General features: G+C 36.2%; 2 protein-coding genes across 13 annotated transcripts in view; one reads left to right on the top strand and one right to left on the bottom strand.

Moving 5' to 3' along the window:
- Pld (Phospholipase D) overlaps positions 1-1,472 on the bottom strand; it is a gene marked incomplete in the record, with an annotated part of 30,228 nt that extends 28,756 nt beyond the window's left edge. The window contains 1 exon segment of the mRNA XM_074111552.1: positions 1,185-1,472.
- A 1,937-nt stretch (positions 1,473-3,409) lies between these two features.
- Positions 3,410-22,354, top strand: part of LOC141445664 (uncharacterized) — a 128,574-nt gene continuing 109,629 nt past the window's right edge. For all 12 annotated transcript variants that reach the window (XM_074111531.1, XM_074111530.1, XM_074111529.1 and 9 more), the window contains exons 1-2: positions 3,410-3,506; positions 3,772-3,888. The gene's annotated coding sequence lies outside the window, so the exon portion shown is untranslated. The remainder of the gene's footprint in view (positions 3,507-3,771; positions 3,889-22,354) is intronic.

The raw sequence follows: 22,354 nt of genomic DNA, 5'->3' as shown, positions 1-22,354 counted from the left end.
GAATGTTCAAAATAATAATTTATCAGAAGCCATATTCTACCTATACATTTTGAAGAAAAATATTCGGGTTGGATTAAATCCTTTTGCGGTCTGTATTTTGCTATCACTGAACTAATTCATCATTCATTTTATCACAAAATAAATACTATTCTGCAGGTCAATTAGCCACCCAGCCAGCACTATCAGTCCAAATATTTAATGTTTTGCTTTGTTTTTGTTAACATGATAGAGCTTTGCCAAATTAAGTGTTAATGAACCTTATCTGATATTAAAACTAGCGAGGAATGATTAGTCATAAATAAAGGTACAAAATCTGCAATAGGTACATATGTACCTATTGCAGATTTTCTAGTTAAATTCTGAAATTTTCCTTTGTTGTAATAGCAGAGCCATTTATTTACCAATTAAACACAAATAATGCTCATTACTTCAGTTGGAAGAACTATGACTGGAAACAGGTGTTAATTAAGTAAAATTTTACTGTAATAGCTGCCTGTGCACACAATAGTAATGTCTAGTCATTTACACAAATACCATGTTATGATTAATAAATTCATGATATCAGCAAACCACTCAAACCACTTCACACAACTAAAACATGCCACTTCCAACATTATCACATTATATATAAACTCTTTTTAATTTTACCATTTCAACTTCAAAGATTTAAGTGGCAATTAACAATTCCCTTATTCAATCTGGCTATTAACACTGATTGAATTCACAAAAAAAAAACAAATTAAAACAAAAACCACTATTTCATATTAAGAACAGCTGTGTTCACAGTTTGGTAAATACACTTCACACTGGGCGCAATTAAAATTAAAAAACACTACCTCGCTTGATTAGGTTATGGAAACTAAGTGTCAACTCAGATTTAGAAGCCATATGCCTCTGGTGATGGGTGTCTTGCACAGAATCCCTGTACACGTGATACTCGTTTGACTGATATGTAATGTGTTGTCCATTACATGGTACGAATTTAGCACTTGTGTACATAATCTTTATGATAAGATATAATGTAAGTGATATCGGATCTCAGTGCGGTGACAATAGTTGCCGAAATTGGTTGGTTCCGTGTCGGATTGAGCAAAAACATTCGCCTTGGCGAGGAAGCGACATGCCTCAATGAACAAGGCTAAGGTTTTTTAACTGTTTAAGCAAAACAAAGTGGGATTACTTACTAATGTCCCAAAAGCCGCAAAATTTTATGTTTAAAGGTTAGCACTGCATATTATTAGCACTTAAGCTATCACAGAGCTGTGATTGAGTTGTGGTTGTGTAAAACCAGTGTAATACTTGTTTCATGGGAACTAATGGGCAGCTCAAGGCGATTCCAATAAAAACAACACTGTTCAAATTCAAAGGCGATGACGTCAACTGTCAGCAGGGATCACAAACACTCTTGTCTATGTTTGTTTATTATGCGTCATTTTATTGAACAATGAGCTTAAACAATAACGCAGGTCATGTCATGAGGACAATGACGTACTCGCTTTGAACCTCGGCGTGTTATAATTAAGAAAAGTGTAAGGTGTTGTATGTTTACATTGACAAAACAATTGTAATTGGTCATTGTGGTCATACCGTTACGATTTGTTTTGTTACCGAAGTTCGTTAACTTTGATCTTAGGTTAAACATTTTTTTCTACGCTATTTTATTTTTGCATGTTTGTATTAAAAGTATGGACACAAATATTTAATGAATATAATATTATATATAATAATGAAACTGTTTTGAACCTCTGGACCGGAAAGATCGGCTGGGCTACTCCGAAACTCGAAACTCGAAGTTCGTGTCGTACGGTCCCTCTGACACTTACACTGTTTGATACGAGAGCGAGAGGGACCGCACGACACGAACTTCGAGTTACGAGTTTCGTAGTAGCCTTGCGGGAATGACCAGTGTGACGTGACGTACTTGATACGTTCAGTAACCAAACTTGCTTTTCGTTTAAAAATTGAAGTTAGAAGCTGAACGTTTTAAATGTTTAAAAAACATTCGTCCTTTTTTTGGTCGCAGTCGGGTAAATAATAAATAAAATAAAAATATAAATTGAGGTTGAGAAACTATAAAAACATTTGGGATCAAATATAATATTTTATCCTTATTCGAGGCGCCTACAGTTATTGAATAGCAAACAAGTGTATAAATGACAATTCTGAATTTTAAGGCAATGAGGGCTATCGTTTTTTGTCTCACTAGATGGCGTGAGGTTTTTAAGTATCGCTTTCAAAGTCTGTTATTACGGGCGTGAAAACATAGTTTAGATTAAAATCATATTTAATACACCTTAAAACCGTACCATAAAAATATCGAGCATGCCACAGTGTTGCATAGTCCCCGTTTTGTTCGGAAAAAAGGGAGGACAAAGGTTTCCGAAAGACAAAACTTTCTCAAAACACAGACATTCATTGCCCCGGAACGCATATTTGCCATAATTCATTTCAGATATTGCAAAATATTCACAAAATTATTCTAATTATAAATAAACCCGCGTAGCTCACCCAAAAACTATGAGATTTGACATTTCGGAGACCTCACGCTACACTAGCGCCTCTAGTGGCGAATTCATACGCGATAGCCCTCATTGGTGTCTTACTTTCTCTCGCAATTGCAAAAACTATTGTTTGTTATCGTCTAATACTAAAGTTAGATTGCAGTACTTTTTTCAAACAGTTAAAAAAACGCTAGGTACCTAATTTTCTATGACGATTCGGCATGTTAGATAATATATCCACTCTCTCTCAATCTTCAAAGTAACTAAAAAAAATAATTCGATAGCCACCGTTATATTAATATTACCAAGCATAAGCAACGTGTTTGTAAACACTCGTAAGTAATTATCTCACTGCGAAAAGGTTCCGTATAGTTGTTGAACAATGCCATCTAGCGGCGTTTGCCACAACTTTAATAGCATGGGATTTCCCTAATCCAGGATGTTACGCAGACTCGACTCGGTAACATTTGGTGACAATGCAATGCTGAAACAATTTTTTGACAAAACGGTTTTGCAAAGAACTTATGCAATTCGAGTATTCCAGGTTCAACGATTACACTGATTATCCGTTCAATAATACATGGTCATAATATAACACAACTAAATGACTAATAGCAGGTCTAAAGCACTGTTGAAACATTTCAAAAGGATATTTGCCTTTTTAAATGTAGTGCATTTTACTTTTGAAACCTGAAACTGTCACAGATAGTGAATTATTGTTTCTATTGTCTCGTTAAACGCAACTTTTCAAATAGTACGGCCAGAATGCAATGACCCGTTTAGCGAGTGCAACGTTTCATAAGGCGTATGAAAATTAGTTGCTCCGCTTGTTACGAGGGGTCTGGTGTCGCTGGTTAGTAAATAGTATCGCGGATTAACATTTTAACATTCAACACATGCGGGCAGCGGTGGGCAGAGAATGTCGCGCTAGCTGTAATGACCGCACGGCAGTACAATCCCGTACACCGACCGGTCTCGGCGTATACACGAACGCACGCTCAGAAGGTACGCACTTCCCGCCATTATTCAAACTTCGAGCGCCTCATGTTCGAACACCGCTGAATTCTTTTTTTTTATTGCAACGAAAGTGCACTCGCGCGTACAGCCAAAACTGAACGACACTTGACTTGCCAGTGTCCAAATCGCTTCGCGGCCGTTGACATCGAATTCAGTGATATGGAACGTTTTACTGAATTTCAGAGCGGGTTTTCGAACATATCGCGTCTTGGCGGGAAGTGTGTGTGTTAAAGGAGTTTTTTTTAATTGACAGTGAACGTGACAAAGGTTTGCACCATAAAGTGACGAACGATGGTGGATTCCACATAAAAATATTAGTGTTTTTTTATAATTACATGCTGAATTAGAAGAAAGTCTTACACAGTTTAAGGTAAGCTGAGTTTATTGTTGCCTTACTTTGCATAATTAAGCATTACTGTTACTTAAACTGGCGCTGTTACTCAATAATAAATTTTCTGGTGTCTTTCGCTTTCTAAAGACTCGACCATGAGTGTGGTCGAAGTCACGACTGGGGTAAATTTGCAGTAAGAAAATATTTACAATCTCAAATTATAACAAGTTAGCAACTTAATTCAAACTGGTTCTAGCTTTGGCATATTGATAAAAAATAACTTTGCTAAGTCAGCTATAGTGCGATTGTTTTTTTATAATCCTTTCCTCTAGCTAGATTCTATCGCTCTGTACTAAGTACGGCCAATCTGTCAAGTCAATACTCCTTGTGTCCATGCCTTTATAACTTTAAACGATTGTCTATGGTTCTCTATACGATCGCCTTATTCGGACCTTTGTAATTAAAACTGGAGCATTCGTATACAAAAACAAGTTATAGATAATGAAAGTGCGAGGCATAACTCGTGGCTAGCAGGCCGTTAAAATTAAATTCCATTTCATTTGTCGCAAATTGCAATTAACTGGTTGCTTAACACACGTCGAATTGATGGTTGAACGGTTTCAGTTGAAAACTAGATTTCCGGTTGCAAATATCAAGTTTTTATTTTTTCATTTGTTATTCGACTGGATGGCAAACGAGCAAGTGGGTCTCCTGATGGTAAGAGATCACCACCGCCCATAAACATCTGCAACACCAGGGGTATTGCAGATGCGTTGCCAACCTAGAGGCCTAAGATGGGATACCTCAAGTGCCAGTAATTTCACCGGCTGTCTTACTCTCCACGCTGAAACACAACACTGCAAGCACTGCTCCTTCACGGCAGGATTAGCAAGCGAGATGGTGGTAGCAATCCGGGCGGACCTTGCACAAGGTTCTACCACCTGTAAAAGTTCTAGATAAAATTATTACTAATTAGGTACTTCTGTTTATGAAATAGACGAATACTTTTTAATGATATTGTGAGCTCGTTGCCGAATCGCCGATTAAAATTGAAGCACATTAACACAGTTCTTTGGTCTAGTTTAAATAATTCAAATTTCTGTAATATAATGTTTAAACTACCTAGTTAATGTGACTGCAAAATTGCAGTTACGTGTATGATTTTTTGGCAAACCACTTAACTGAACAAAACAAAGAGTCGATTCAAAAATATAATGCATATAAGAACGTACATACAGTGACGGAAACTAAATCATGTACCGGGGTGGAACCTTTTGTGCTACTAATGTCATTTGACATACCATAATTTTCCAAAGAAATTATAGCGCAATTGATTATGAAAAAGGTTCCAACCTGTTACTCGACTCAACTTTGTGTTTGAGGAAAAATGCTCGAACATATAGTTGCAACTAAAACGGAAGTACCTACGTAGCACATACGTATAGTAAGTTGGAGATACTGAATCCTCAAGGTGGAACTTCATGTTGAATTCTACATCGGTGAATCTGTGAATGTGACAAGGTTCCACTCTGATATGTGAACCAGTTTCTGTATCTTTAACGCAAGGGTTACTTTTTGCTATCAAAATGATGATAAGTTTTCGGTTATTCTTTAAACGATACCTAAATATTCAGCAACGAAATTATTCGAGGAATGTCGAGGAATTAAAATGGTATTTATATGCTGCTGAAATCTAGTCCTTGAAAAAGGTTGCCTGAAAGAGCTCTTTCTGAAATGATAAAGGGCTCAAAAATTGTGAGTACCAAAAATTATGACAAACATTACGTAGACTTGCTAAAATTATGAGAGTAGATGCGCACCGGAGTTATCGACTGGGCAAAATAGTTGAAATCAATCACAGGCCGTATTGTCTTACGTTTTTGACACTTGCGATCACACTCAAATGCCAGTTTTTGTATGCGAAAACTGACATTTGATTGAGATCGCGAGTGTCACAAATAGACCCCCAGGGGAGCTTTAAGTAAAACTTCTCATACCTACTTTATTATGGATTTCCAAAGCGAACAGTAACTTGAACCGATCAAACGAGATAGAAAGTGTAGCGTGCGTGGCTACCGGCTGATATAATTTACCTTCACGCGTGATACAACTGATGTACAAATACAAATTTACGACGGTCGAACCACCATTATCATCATCATCATCGCCGTATTCGACGGCGGTGACTCCTATTTTATCTTATATCGTTATACGAGCGGTTCTTGTATATTTATTTATAACGGGGATCTCGAAAACGGCTCTAACAATTTCGACGGAATTTGCTATTAAGATTGGTTTTTTGGAATCTTTTTGTATTTTCTATTTCAATTCAAAATTTTTACTTTTACGGTCATCCCGTAAAACCTAAATTGAAAATACAAACCGAAAATATAGATGCACAGAAAAACCAGAAAAATAAGACCAGCACTGGGAATCGAACCCAGGTCCTCGGTATTCCGTACCGCGTGCTATATCGCTACACCACTGCTGGACAACGGTACAGACACGAATTTCCCCTATGCACCACATATCTTAGCTTATTTGTTTCTTATTTAGCCACTTAAGCAGTGAGTGACGCTAGCGACATCTATACCGTAGCCCTCATCGAGAAACTTTCGGCATTCCATTGAAACTAAACGCTCACCCGGACAAGAGATATCGTTATTAAGCAATCAAATTAAGATTGGTTTTTTGGCACGCGGTACGGTATACCGAGGACCTGGGTTCGATTCCCAGTGCTGGTCCCATTGGCGGAAAACCGTACTTATTGGCGTAGACGTGTATTGGACGATCGCAAGTATTGCGATGAGGCCTGGCTCAAGGCACTTGCTGACAAGAGACAGAAATACACTAAGGCAATTCTGCACCAACATCCGCAGACTTCTTTTGTCAGGCCTGTGGACGAACATGTTGCTTTCGCATCAGTCTAGTCAGCCACCAAAGACGTTGTGCACAGGCAACACGCCAAAATTCGTCTCAAACAGACGCGTAGGCCTGATTGATTATTTAGTTACCATTTTACTTTTAAAGCTTTATATGAGACTTGTCATTCATCGAATATTGAATGTTGACTTATCTTTGCGGACGCGTTACAAGAATATGTTTATTTAAGTTTTTCACCTATTACTAAAATAACGTTTACAAAGTTGCCTTACGATTGCCGTGCGTGATGCGTGTTCGTGAAACATCGCGACCGCAGTCATTATGATAATTAAGAGGCAAATTGTTTGTTAATAGTGTAATAAGCTGCAATAGTATGAGATATTGGGGACGATGACCTCCTTGAAATACCTTTCTTCAGGTGTTTTAACTGAGACTATATGTGAGTTGCACTAAGTTACTTTAACGGTAACCAATTGCATTTTTGCGATTCGATATTTACCGGAAATAAAACAAATATAAACCAAATACCCATCTAAATTAAATATAAAAATGGCCTCCGTGGCATGGTGTCCTTCAGCATTCCCTTGTTGAATAGCAATGGCGATTCGTTGAGCCCTCGTATACTGCCCTTTGGTCTCCAGGCACTAGATATAGTACTACTAAGCTACTACCAAGTGCAAAATTCTAAATTCGTGGTGAAGTAAAGTTAAAAATAAAGTTGCCACATTTGACGGTATATGAAACGCTAAATAAAAAAAGTCGCTGACGCTGTCCCAAGAGTAGCCAAATTTAGCGACTAAGTCACAAAGATGGATTGACCTAAAACAGTATTTACTGTTATTGATTTTCAGCAATGTGACACAAGGTCGACGGAGCTCCGCTTAGCGGAGCTCCTATTCCGCGCAGTTATGGCGCTTCGCGCCGTGTCGCGATTCTAACCTAACCTAACCTAAGTATGCAGGTCAATTTATCTAAATTGATTGATATTAATTCGAGATTCGAAATCAAGATTCCGATTATTAAAACCACGAAGTTTATTTTGCCGAATGTCATATTTCCGAATTAGCGATGTCATTTCGGAAAATTGATAATCGGAATACTGTACTTCGGGCCGATAACATTTCGTGCTTTTCATTCCTTTGAGTTTTAAAAATCGGATATAAAAAAATCGATATTTTGAAATTCGGAAAAATAAATTTCGTGTTTTTAAGTAATCGGAATTATATGTCTTAGGAATAGTGAAAATCGGAATTAGCAAATTCGGAATAAAATATTTCGGAGTATTTGGGTGTTCCCTTAAAAACTTTACTAAAAACTGTTCAGCAGAAAGAGAAAGTTGTACAAAAAACGGACATAATGTATTTTATATGTAGACAGGTTTTAAACTGCGGCCTTGGTATTTGCGCGAACGATATTTTTAATGCCACTCGTTTGAACTAACAGCTCATACAATGCATATGAATGAGTTTTGTATGTTTTGAAAGAATATAAATGATGGCAGTTTTGCTGAAACATTTGTGAAAAATTGTTACCCGTTTAAAAAACTCTGAGACTTGGCTCTCGTAAAAAATTAAAAAAATAAATATAGTCTCTATCCAATGTATGTAATTATCAAAGTCCTTTCTTACCACAAGCCTATGGTTCGGGAACCTAACCTAACCTACTTTCGATATTTTGACCGTGGATTTTTGAACATTAGATATATTATTTTTCGATATTCAGACACGTTCCCTATGGTTCTCTATCTTCATAATTATTATTGACCTTTAGATGTTATAGATATACAGTTGTCATAGTTAAAATAATCTTTGGTTTGACTTCAGATAGCAAAAATGCTAATATCATCTCTAACACGAAATAAATTAATTTTTAATTATATTTGTAAAATTACCTCCTAGTTTCGACTACAATGCAGCGGCCGTGGTCACGAGACGACTAAACAATCACATTCGTTTAGCCACACGAGGTTTTCGAACTACCCACACCAGTAGGGCTACTTCGAAATTCGAAAATTGAAGTTCGTATCGTACCGTCCCTCTCACTCTCGTATGAAATAATATTAGCGTCAGCGGGACGGTACGATATGAACTTCGATTTTTGCATTTCGTAGTAGCCCTACTGATTTTCTTGTAGGCATATAATCACTTCGACACACAACGCTAACAATATCTCGCGATGTAACCGAAGTTTAACGAGCGTTAAAAAGACATAAACGCGCGCAAATGTTGAACTTCTGTGGCAAAAGGTTAATGCAGGGAATAATTACTCATTTACAAGAAATGCCTTTGAAAGTAAACAAAAGCGAACTATGACAGTTTTCTTTTATTTGACATCACACGTCTCAGCCTTTATACGTCCCACTGTAGGGCAAAGGCGTCCTCTCAGATTGAGAGGGCTTAGGCAGTAGATCCCACGTGGGCCCAGGCATATTATTCTTTCACGGAGGAAAAGCCGATGACACAAGCTAGTCTTATATTTTACTGTTTATAGTTACTAACGCATGTTCTATGTCCCTATAACACCGTAATCGTACTTTTAGTTGTACGAAACAACAACAAAAAACCGGCAAAGAGCGTGTCGGACACGCTCAAAATAGGGTTCCGTAGGCATTATGAAAAAATTAAGTAATATTTTTCTAAGGATTTCGTATTTCGTACGGAATATTCCAAGTTTAGGTATATTTTATACCTTAGGCTGCTGTATACTCTTAAACTACTTTTTAATGGAAATTTGCACTTTTTTGTGCACGAAAAACCCGACACAGTTCGCGTTGGCCCAATGTGTACAGCGGCCTTAAAGTTGAATATTTCGCAAACAAATCACTGAATCGAAAAATCGTCCTAGCAAACCCTTAATGGTTTTAAATGGTAACGATACCCCACACTATAGGGTTGGATGAGAAAAAAAATCACCCCAACTTTACGTCTATGGGAGGTACCCTGAATTTTTTTTTTTTTTTATATATGTATCCGTGCAAAATTACAGCTTTCTAGCATTGACAGTCCCTGAGCAAAGCCGCGGAGGGACGGACAGACAGACAAGGCGAAACTATAAGGGTTCCGTTTTTGCCATTTTAGCTCCGGAACCCAAAAAATGGTTACAATTTACCCCAAATTCATATGCTCTCTATAGACAGGCTTTACTTGTCAAAGCACGCTATTCTTATGATAAAAGATTAAGCAATAGTCATCAAAAGAAGTCAATGTCATCGACGACCAACTATATTTCTTAAATACTATTTACTGAGCGTTGTTATTACGGGTCGAATCTGTTAAACACCAAGTAATAAATATTTAGTTGTTGATTATAATAACAATAACATTCGAACAATAATATTTTACTAATGGAACTAGCTGTACAAAGTATTAAACATAGTGCTGGTGGTTAGGTCAGTTCGACTGGACACATCTGAAAAGGCAATCAAAATTTTTGAAAATGTACGAGTAAGATAAAGCGCCGCGTGGGAACTATGGCCTAAGCCCTCTTGTTCTGAGAGGAGGCCTGTGCCCAGCAGTGGGACGTATATAGGCTGGGATGATGATGGGATGATGAAGATAAAGCAAGCATCGAGGAATGATAATCAAAAAACTGATTCGATTCCCAAACCCAGCTTTACTACATAGATACACCTTTGGCTTCATCTGCACTTTACATCAATTTCAAATCAAATTCAAATAATTTATTCAGTAAACAGGCCGCAATGGGCACTTTTACACGTCATTTTTTAAACTACCAGCGCTTTCGGAAAGACCATCACCATCATTGCCAAGAACATAGACACTTAGGGGCTGTTTCACCATCCATTGATTAGTGTTAACTGACGGTTAAATGTGATGCCGTCTCTATTTGTTTTGTTCGAATAGACGGAGACGGCATCACATTTAACCGTCAGTTGACACTAGTCAATGGATGGTGAAACAGCCCCTTAAAGACTTTAATTATTATCATAGTTTAAAAAAAAAATTACAAATAAAATACCTAAAAGCTACAGTTTAAAATTAAAGAAAAAGTTACAAGAAAAGAATAATAATAATAATGATAGGTGAGATAGGGGTCAATCACGGTCAGTTTTATGTGAAAAAAAACTTGTGTATTATTCCATGTATTTTACGAAAGAAAGAAAGAAACATTTATTCAGTAGGTATTAATCATTTTAGTTTCAGTATGATTCCAAAAAAATATAAACCTATATTCCAAACTGAAAACTTATTTATTATTAAAAGAAACAAATTTGGAGTTGAAATAAAAAATACAAAAAGACTCCAAAAAACCAATCATTATTTATTATTGTTTTTTTTTTTAAAATAAACATATCTTGACGTTATAATTAAAAAAAAAAACTTAAAACTCCGAAGTACTTTCTAAGCAGCTGCACATTTTACTTCAACATATCAATGACACTTTCTCCACAATCGCGTAAGCTAATGACTGCTGAGACCGGATGACGAATTGATGACTTAACCAGACAGCTTTTCAGTTTATTTCAGCTTTGGAATTCCAAAGAAGGTGAAAACCACAGAAAGGAATATAGATGCCGCTTCTAGGGTTCCAGACTTAAAAGAAAAAACGGAACTCTTATACCTAGGATCACTTTGTTACTGACTGTCTGTTTGTTGTTGTTTTGAAGTTTCTTTTTGACACATTAGCTGTTGCCCGCGACTCTGTCTGAGAACAAATTTATCTATCGCTATGTTGCGGGAATCTGTTTTCTGTCAAAAAAAAAACCGCCGCATCTATGAGTCTAAGCTATATATCACTTGCAGTTACGTAGATAGAGCCTTCAAATATATGGTTAAATGCACGATATTTAAAGATGTTCAGTACCAAGTAACAAAATCGCTAACTCTTTAATCAAATCAAAGCTAGGCCAAGTTGGATTGAAGAAGCATTGAAATAAAGAAGAAAAATAATCAAGTCGAACTGAAAAAAAAAACTAATAAACCTATGTTCCTGAAGCGACAATTTGGCTTCAATGTAGAAAGATCAAGGGTATTGCTTTGTATGCTAATCCATAACGAACAATGTTACGGGAAGCGTTTGTATGACTTTTTCCATTAAACGCCTGCCATTCAATGTACGGAAGGAGTGACGACTCAATAAAACTAGAGTTGAAGCTCGAGTCGGGAGTGAGTAATGATGGTTCTGTATAAATATAGCCTCCTTGAGTCTTAACTTTGTACTTAAGATCTAGACGTGGCCTCGTTATTTTGGATATTATTTCAGCATTCTTATAAAACTACTGGCTGTTACCCGCGACTCCGTCCACGTAAAAGTATGAAAAATAGGTTACGTACTATTCTCAGACCTACCAAATATTCCTACACAAAAAGTTTTATAAAAATCGGTCAAGCCGTTTCGGAGGAGTTTGGTCACAAACATTGTGACACAAGAATTTTTTAGATTAGATAACAATTAGTTTGCTCACCCGCAACTTTACGATAGCTAAAAATGTTTTGATTATAGTTTATTCATTCAATAACAACAATTTGTGCTTTTTAAAGTACATTCGGCCGTTATTCTAAGTGTTAATTTGTTCTTTATAAAGTACTCTAAGCTAAGACTCAAGAGTATAGAGAAACCACTTTTTGGGCTATTTCACTAGACAGCCGTGAGAGGTTATATTTTACCATGAAAACCTCTTAAAGCAAGAGTGTTTGCACTTAAATATACGAGTATGCAAACACTTGTATCTCTCTAGTATTTAATTTGTTTAGTATTTTAAACAAATAAGCCACGGAGTAGTCTCAGTCTAAAATGAGGAAATGATTTTGTTCAATTATTTTAAAATTAATTAACTCTACAAGGAGCCCTCCATTTTTGAGGCTTAAAAGAGTTATGTTTTATTACAATAAAGCTGGGAGTAGTAGGTAACTATTATATAATTTGTATAAATTAAACAAATCTAACGACATTTCACTTCTCATTGCACTTATCTCTGGAATTAAGTGTGAAATTCTGATTGTTTCTTGCATTTGACAGGTTATTTTTTTTTCATACAGAACTGTATTTTTAATTATGCACTAAGCGGAAATCTACTTTTTACTCTTCTATTTGGATGAAACCGCGGGTAAGAGCCTGTTCTAACGTATACTCAAAGTATCTTAAAGTCAATGTAAAATATTTCAAGTAAGCCGTGGTGGCCTAGTGGTTTGACCTATCGCCTCTCAAACAGAGGGTCGTGGGTTCAAACCCCGGCTCGCACCTCTGAGTTTTTCGAAATTCATGTGCGGAATTACATTTGAAATTTACCACGAGCTTTGCGGTGAAGGAAAACATCGTGAGGAAACCTGCACAAACCTGCGAAGCAATTCAATGGTGCGTGCGAAGTTCCCAATCCGCACTGGGCCCGCGTGGGAACTATGGCCCAAGCCCTCTTGTTCTGAGAGGAGGCCTGTGCCCAGCAGTGGGACGTATATAGGCTGGGATGATGAAAATATTTCAAGATATGGTTACTTTAGTCTTGCAGAACACTCCTGATCCAAAAATATATAAAATAAACAGTATATTTCTAATTTTAGTTCACAATGTATGGCAACATTAACCTTAACACAACCCTAACAAGGAGCGACTTAACCTTTACAGGTTTGTTCAATCCATGTTCAGTCACACTTATCCAACCATCTGCTGGAATATAACGGATCGATTTTAAAACACCTATAAAAATCCCAACACAAACGATTACGGATCCTAACCATTATCTTTTGAAACACCGAATATCCGAACATCAACACAAATTAGGCTAACAATAGAACCTGTGTTGTTCCATTACAGTATTAATGTGTTAATAACAGCATTGTATAGATAAATCTAGGCCCAGACAAAGACTAGCCGCAAGGTCAGGCGAAATTGCACTCATTGCAGACGGGATTCGGCCCAAGGTCATGGCACGGTAACCCTGGAAGATGAGTACACTTTTTATGGCTAATGGAAAGGTCAATCGGGTTTGATACACGCGTTGGATTGTTTTAGATGATAGGTGGTCTAAAGATGTTGAGAGAATTAGTGAAAGTATATTGACGAAGAGGATTTATGTAGAGCTGATGGATGGATTTGTCGAAAGGGGGCGATAAAGCTAAAGGTACCTATGTTGTAAAATCAGAGATACGTACTTTAAAAAGGATCGGGCTTATACCACCAACGTAACAAGTAATAAATTGTACATAATTTGCTGTCACAAGCTTTTATTTAATTTGCTCTGTTTGTTCTTTGGTTCAAATCTTGCATTGAAAAAATTGATGGTAGTTAGTAAATATATCAAATTTGCAAGGAAAATTATAACGGCTAATATTGCTTGAGAATTATTAGTAGTTTAAGAGTAAATAGCAGCCATACCTAAACTTGGAAGATTCCATACACAATACGAAATCCTTAGAAAAATATTACTTGATTTGTTCGTAATGTTTACGAAACCCTATCAAGGGCGTGTCCGACACGCTCTTGGCCGGTTTTTCTTTGATTGACAAAAAAGTACGTGTCCAACATTTCCCAATAATCTGATTGACCAACTGACTAGATTTTTCTAGAACACTATAGCCCATTCAGTTTGTGTCAAGTGCTAGATGAGTATGAAGCGAAACTGTAAGTAGAACCTTCACATAGTTAAACATTATTGTCTAATTCTTTTTTGGTGTCGCGAGTTGGTTGGCACGCTAGGGTTGCTCAAGGGCTCAAGGTAACATTAACAGGGTTAATCTGCTGCTACATTGCTAATGCTGCATTCATAATTAAATTGTACTTATTCCCTTATTGTTACTAACTTACACCGCTGGCGTTCGTGTCGTCACATGTTTTTATGTCATCATCATCATGTCAGTCGAAAGACGTCGAATGACGTGTTCTTAACCATGTGAGTTATGTTGAGTTACAATTATGTATGAGTCAATAAGTTACTGGAATTAAATGAATTATTATTATTATTATAAGCGTAGCTCAGCTAAGTTGCTCGAAAAATACTGGCTGATTTATTTACTCTACAAGTTTAAAGTGACCCACGTCTATATCACGTCAAAAAAGTTAGGACTCGGTTAAAACTCGTGAAACTATTAAAACAAAATTAAATATGCAATAGAATATAAAGTTTTTATTAAAAATATGTTTTTAACACAAGATTTTTTGCTGACTGTACGTGCATTGTCAATTGTCCAAACTACATTCCGTAGCAAATTTCAAGTCCCTGTGGGGACGATCCAGTACCAGGACGTTACTACCAAATTATTGTATTGTCACCAGATTTACATAAGTATGCTAAATGTCAAGTCAATCCGACTACTCGCATAGGTACATATATAACATACATTGCAAGATAAATAAAAGCTTGTAAAATCAAAAGGCATACATTCGAAATTGCCATTTAAGGCAACGGCAATTATTATTTTATAGCACTTCTACCATCCGCATATTGTGACACCCCTAACACCACAATAAGAGAAATCTCACGTTCATAAAATTTATCTAAATTCCGTTTATTAGCGACATCCGATTGAATAATTAACTACTACAAAATAACAGTAAGCCATCAATTTTAATTGCGTGTAACTGCAAAAGGGAAAATGACTGTGACATAAGAGATCGTTAAACGATTGATGAATTATGTTTTATCAAACAATGCAGCAGGATTGGTATGTTAATTATTTGGGACTCGTTCTTGACATGTATCCTTTTTAGCAGTGTTTAACTAGCAGTGCTTGTTGGTCAGACCTTGCAACTCTTATTCCATACATTTCTATACTTGTTTTGGATAGGTATTTATCTAAATGTAAACAAACTTTAGCTGCCAGGTTTGGTACTACAAGGTTTTTATACATTTTACTTATCTATCTTTGTTATATAAACTAGAATAGTATATTTCAAGACAGAAATGTAAATATTTTATGGGATAATTTCAATACTTAAGACACCAATTGACATTGTTTTGTTTACATTTAGTTAAATACCTATCCAAACCAAGTATCACTATACTCCGGATTCAATTGAAAGTTGATATGGATATGTATTATTATCAATGTAAGATAGGTTAATATGGTAGAAGGGTCAATGAACTTATAAGTGTCGTCATGTCCCGCAAGACAGGAGACATCAGAAATAATTAATCAGACTGAAAATGAACTTTACAGCGCATTAGTGTTTTAACTGCAATGCTGTTATTTTTTTGTTGACAAATAAATAAATAAATATATATATTTATCAGTAATACACTTTCTTAGAAAAATGCTTAGGAGATGTACCTTAAAACTGTCAAAACACCCAAATTTTAGTTGATTTGTACCCCATAAAATCATACTTTTAATAAGTAACCCATGGTAAATGATATTTAACACTCACGTCTTAAATCGAATCACAGCGAGCAGAGCGGTGGCGCCGCGTGTTGCGAAATAGTCCGAAACATGTCGAGCTAAACTCGATTTAAGAAGTGAGTTATCCGTTAAATATCATTTAATATGAGTGAGTCTTACGGTAGTTTCATGTTTAAAAAAAGTAACCCATGGGTCGTTACCATAGCAGCAAGTTACACTAAAAAGTTGATTGAACCAAAAATGTTACCCAAAATAAAACTTACGTACTTGAAGTTCTTGTTAGCAAGGACCATATAATATATGTTCTTGTTGTTAGGCAAACTCGCAACGTAAAGTGACCCATGAGTAACCTCTTATTAAAATCTCAGAGTTTTACGGTGGGAATAGGAATACCTCAATACAATAAATGCACGCCTTTTGCAGATATAGGCACTTAAATTTTTATTAAAAAGAACATTATTAAATTTTTAATAACGCACGCAAATACGACTCTAGTGTTTTACGGTGAGATTGTTTACCTATTGTTTTGTGAATTATAAATACAAGTTTTCATCATAATTGCTTAGACATAATATTTAACTATTACAATAAAAATTATAATTATCACTATTACGAACCATATAAAAGAAAACCGAATACTTAATCACAAATATGTAATTGAAGTTAAATGTTTGACAGAAACTACGCATATTATTTTTAGTGTAAATTATATGTATAAATTGTTTTCATCGTTGTAATTATAATAATTCAACCTATTAGCACACGGATGGTCCATAGGTCTTCCTTCAGAATGAGAAGACTTGGCTTCAGTTCTCACTTCGTGCTGTTAGTTTTATCTTTTCATATACCTATGTATGAGAGAGTAACGAACAACGCGTACAGCCATAACCACTGGCTCTGTATTTATTCACAGACATATTTCTGGCACTAACAAGGGTTTTTCGAAATTCGAATGGTAATAGAGTCCCTACTTTTGAACTAGCGAGCGCAAACGAAATGTCACCATTTCAGCTTTTAAGAAATGCTTTCATACGTCTTTCTGGATGTCCAGTAGATAATATCTGGCTCTTATTCCTTACAGGTCGCATTCCATAACCAACTTTGGTGTTTTTTTTGTGCAGGTTGAATATTAATTATCGTAATACATATATTTAGTATCTTATTAGTGTAATGATTATTATCGTAATAACCTTAATATCTTCTATAAAGACACTAATGGAACACTTATTTTATTAGACTTTTAACATGAAATTGAATTATTAAATTAGAAATTATTTATTTATCGTATGCAATAAGTGTCACTGCAAAACTGTGCATGAAATACAAATGAAAAACTAAACATTAAAACTTAAATCTAGATTTCTTAAAATATTCCACGGCTTTCTCTGACATCTTGAATTAGAAATTGTTAACTATTCATTGTTTTTATTGCATAATCCATATTTATGTCTATTTCACACTTTCGACTGTTCAAAAGTTAATTGGAAGGGATCGTACTTTAAAGATAAAACCGTCTATTGTTGACCTCTATTTTTAATCTTTTCGAATATGTTGTGTATCGATATATCGATATTGAATATCGGAAGTCGATAAGTGAGAAGTCACTATGATAGATCAAAAATGCCGCATAAACTTCGATCACTGACTATTGGGGTTTAAAACGTAAAAATCAGACATGCGACACAGCGGCTCACAGGGCCACAAGTTTATTTTTCCACGGGCGCAAAGCCGTGTGACACAGCTAGTCGTTTTACACCGACTGCATGCGTGCAAATTTTCTATTGTCTCTGACCGTGACATTTATATGTACTTTTCATGAATTAATCATAATTAAACTTTGTGTAGTCACTAAAGGTGTCTTCCTGTCATAACGATTAAGATCTGTTCGATGTTTTAATTTGGACGGATGTATTGTTTAAGTTTGGCAGCCAAATGGACAGCTATTGTATGCCTTAAGTTCTTTAAAAGGTAGTTAATTGACTTAAAATTTAAAAGTCAATACGAACTAATTTACATTATTTTAAGATGATATATATACTCGTAGTTTTAATTCGTGAAGTATCATTTCGAAGGTTTTAAGTTTTTCTTAGGTTATAAAAATGTACCTCTTGTCATCTAGGTCAATGTTTCCCAAACATTGTTCTGCCATTGCCCGGTAATTTTCACACTGCCCTTTCGTGACCCACTTAATACTTTTAAACCCAAGCTGGTTCCATTAGGTAAAATAATACACATATAGGTATTACTTTAAAAAAAAAACGGGAATGCTGCGACTCGGTATTTTATTATGATGGCCCGGTACAGGGTTGCGACCCGGCAAATGGGAAACGCTGATCTAAGAACCTGTCCAGACGGAGTGTTTTGCGCGCGAGGGTACTCGCGCGTTCCCGAGGTACTTTGCTAGTTGACAAATAGAGAGTGCTGCTCTCCACTCTCATATCAGGTCCCTTGTCGCCCGTCCGTTTTACGACACCCACCCACGGGCAGAGGTGGTATTTTAAAATCAGGCACGGTACAGATCGAAAGTATTTTACTGCTGGGAAAATAGTTTAAATGGTCTATGAAAAATTGTATCTGCGTCTGTGCTGTATTCATCATCATCCCAGCCTATATACGTCCCACTGCTGGGCACAGGCCTCCTCTCAGAACAAGAGGGCTTGGGCCATAGTTCCCACGCGGGCCCAGTGCGGATTGGGAACTTCACACGCACCATTGAATTTCTTCGCAGGTTTGTGCAGGTTTCCTCACGATGTTTTCCTTCACCGCAAAGCTCGTGGTAAATTTCAAATGTAATTCCGCACATGAATTTCGAAAAACTCAGAGGTGCGAGCCGGGGTTTGAACCCACGACCCTCTGTTTGAGAGGCGATAGGTCAAGCCACTAGGCCACCACGGCTTCACAATAAAAGTGAGTGAGTCTGTGCTGTATTACTAACACACAATAAAAAGCTAAACTCGTACGGCTAAACAACCGTGTCAGTCTTATACTTTATATAGTCTACTCGTGACCACAATGGCTGGTTTTAGCAATATATAAGGCATGAACATGAAACTACCGTGAGACTCACTCATATTAAATGATATTATAACGGATAACTCACGTCTTAAACCGAGTTTAGCTCGACATGTTTCGGGCTATTTTGGGTGTGCGTGTTGCGGCAGCCGCCGAGTCGCGTGCTCCTGAGAGGAAGGGCTACGAAATAGCCCGAAACATGTCGAGCTAAACTTGGTTTAAGACGTGAGTTATCCGTTATAATATGATTTAATATGATATAAGGCATGATTAAGACCCAAACGTATTAAATCGCGTCTTGGATTATGCTTCTGACTAGGTATTTATTCTTAACCAAATTTAATTCAAATATGAAAGGAAAGACTTCTAGCCGTATTTAAGCCATGTTTTTTCTTCATTAAATCAACATCAAAACAAATACTTTTAAGTTCAAGTTCCTAAACGTTTTATTTAAATGTCGCGCCAATCAAAATCTGTATCACAACGTGAATAACGTAATACTTAAATGCACAATCAATGTTTTTTTTAAAGTAAAAGTGTTACACCGGTACTGGGGCTCTTGGTTTCACTTTCGTTGCCCGGTCCGTCGTAATGGTAACCACCAATGGTACAGTTGCCGTTTAATTACGCCACTATTTTCTATGTTTAAAGTTCCACATAGGGATATATCGTCACTACTTTGAAAAAATCTCGTATCTTAAATCAATACGCCAACAAAATTGAACCTTGACTAATGGTCATAAAGTGCACTCAGAGAAATTAACCATTTAGTAATACGAGTTTTTTTTAAGTAGTGACGATATGTATTAGGGAAGATCTTTGTCTTCTTGATTATTACAATTAGTGCCATTCGGCAAGGGTTTCCTTTAATAAACATTTTTTTATGTGGTCAATCTAGGAACCTGGTTTTTCGCCGGAAATATTTTTCATTTCCCAACTGTTTCACCTGAAACTGTAAACTATTCCAAATAAATTAGAGGAGTTCTCTGCCTTTTCGCAGATAATTATTCCCAAATTTAATTTGCCATGCCAAACTTGCAAATGTTTCATTTCCCAACTCATGATTTTCTCTAAAACCATATTTTTTTCAGAACTTTTATAAAAAAGCCTAACCTACTGTGCTCTATAAAACCATAAGAAAATACACTGAGATTTTTTTTTGGTTTCGGAGAAAATTGAGAGTTGCGAAATAAAACAGTTGCCAAATCAAGCATTTGGGAAAAAATAATTTTGCCAAAAGGCAGAATACCATTCCAGTACTATCCTGTAGACCCCTATAGGTTAAGTTAGTTTTACAACAATCCTGAAGGACTCCCATCAGGATTCTTACAAAACTAACCTAACATGTAGGGTTTTACTATATTCACAAATAAAATAATAATAATTAAGTAGAAAACTAGTCGATCAGCTTGCGCATTAACCCCTAGTTAAGACCATGCACCTCTTGTGTCCACGGGGATACAATTACTAATTAATTATTTTTACCCGGGTAAAGTTGACCCTTACCACGAGCTATGCGGTGAAGGAAAACATCGTGAGGAAACCTACACAAACCTGCGAAGCAATTCAATGGTGCGTGTGAAGTTCCCAATCCGCACTGGGCCTGCGTGGGAACTATGGCCCAAGCCCTCTTGTTCTGAGAGGAGGCCTGTGCACAGCAGTGGGACGTATATAGGCTGGGATGATGATGATGATGAAAGTTGACCCTGTGGAAAGGTACGAGTACATTTTCATTCTTCACAGGCCATATGTTGATCACTCCTGACTCAGCACACGGCTGTGGGCGTCAAGGAAAATGGAGAAAGTGCTTGTCAATAATTACAGCAATTACAAAACCAAATATAGATGCTAAGTTTTATGCTCTGAAACATGTGCTGATTGGGCTTGATAGCTTTGCAATATAGTATGGAGCATCGAATTGTCCGCGGTATCATGATAGTATATAATAGAGTTTTGTAGCTGAATTTATAAGAATGGTTGATGCTTCGCATATTTATTAAATAGTTTAAAGTATTAAGTAGTAGTGTTTTAGCTATATTTTCAATATTAAGAAATTAGGATTTTTTTTCTTAACTTGTTTCTCTTTGTTTCTTCTGCTTTAGTAGTACTACTGTAATACTGTGTGCTTTGATTAATAAATCATTAAAATAATAGTAGAACGTTGTATTTGCCTTAGTGACAATTTACATTATTATTCAAGAAAATCTAGCTCCAAACTATTCTTTTGTAATCGGAAATCGGCAAACGAAACAGGTAACCTACAAATAAAATCTACATACTAAATGTAATCATTTAAGTCTGAATAATTAAACACACACACCTACAAACTTTCAGATTTATGGTATAAACTAGTAGCATAAAACAACAAATCATTTAGAAAGTTTATTAGGGTGATTTGAATCTACGATCCTTTAATAACCTTTTAACTAAATTGAAATCAAGATGGCAGTAAAATTATTCAAGCGATCTATATCACTTCAATACAGTGCCAACTCCTGCGCATTTAACGGGCGAATCGGCTTGAAATAAATAAATTTAATGCCAATTTGACCGTTCTTAGCATAATACATTTTTGTCAGTGAAACTAAGAAATCCGATTGATTTCATTGCAAGAATGCAGACGCATAAGTTTCTTTTTGCATAAATATGCTTGATTTCTTTTTGATAAGGATTATATATTTTAGATCATTGATAAATTTTATCACAGAAATTTATTGCTGTTTTTAGACCTTGCTCCGGCTTTCAGATTCTGTATAACTTGATGTTCACTCAATCTGAATAAATTACTTAGCTCGAAACATGTCGGCAACTTGACCGATCTTAATCCATGTAAAACTAATGACTGATTCATAACGCCCAGCTCAAACCCTAGGAGCTTTTTTTATGTAATAGCAGACAAACGAGCACATGGTTCACCTGATGCTAAGTGATTACCGTCGCCCATAGAAATTACATCGTCACAACCCTTTAAATGCTTAATGACATGTGTCACCGTACCCATCCAATCTGAAAAGTACTATAGTATGGCGCAGGAATCAGGAAAGACATATTATTCCTTGTTAAAATAATAAATATAATAATTAATAATAATATTCATATAAATACCTAATTAACCTGTTACAACTTTGTTAGTAATTATTAAAAGTAATTTAAGTAGGTAGCTAGATAAACGGTCACCCCTTGGCCCGTCCCGTAGGGAAGAGATAGGGTCTTTCTATTCTAAAAGTCGTCCATCTGATCGAATCGCTACCAATGTCTTGCTCACTAATCGTGCGCTGTATTCCAGTCAGGTTAATTACTGACACACTTTCTGTATT

This window comes from Choristoneura fumiferana, chromosome 2 (genome assembly GCF_025370935.1).
Source record: "Choristoneura fumiferana chromosome 2, NRCan_CFum_1, whole genome shotgun sequence".
NCBI lineage: Eukaryota > Metazoa > Arthropoda > Insecta > Lepidoptera > Tortricidae > Choristoneura > Choristoneura fumiferana.
The sequence above is the reverse complement of the archived record's forward strand: the minus strand, read 5'-3'. Positions and strand labels throughout refer to the sequence as shown.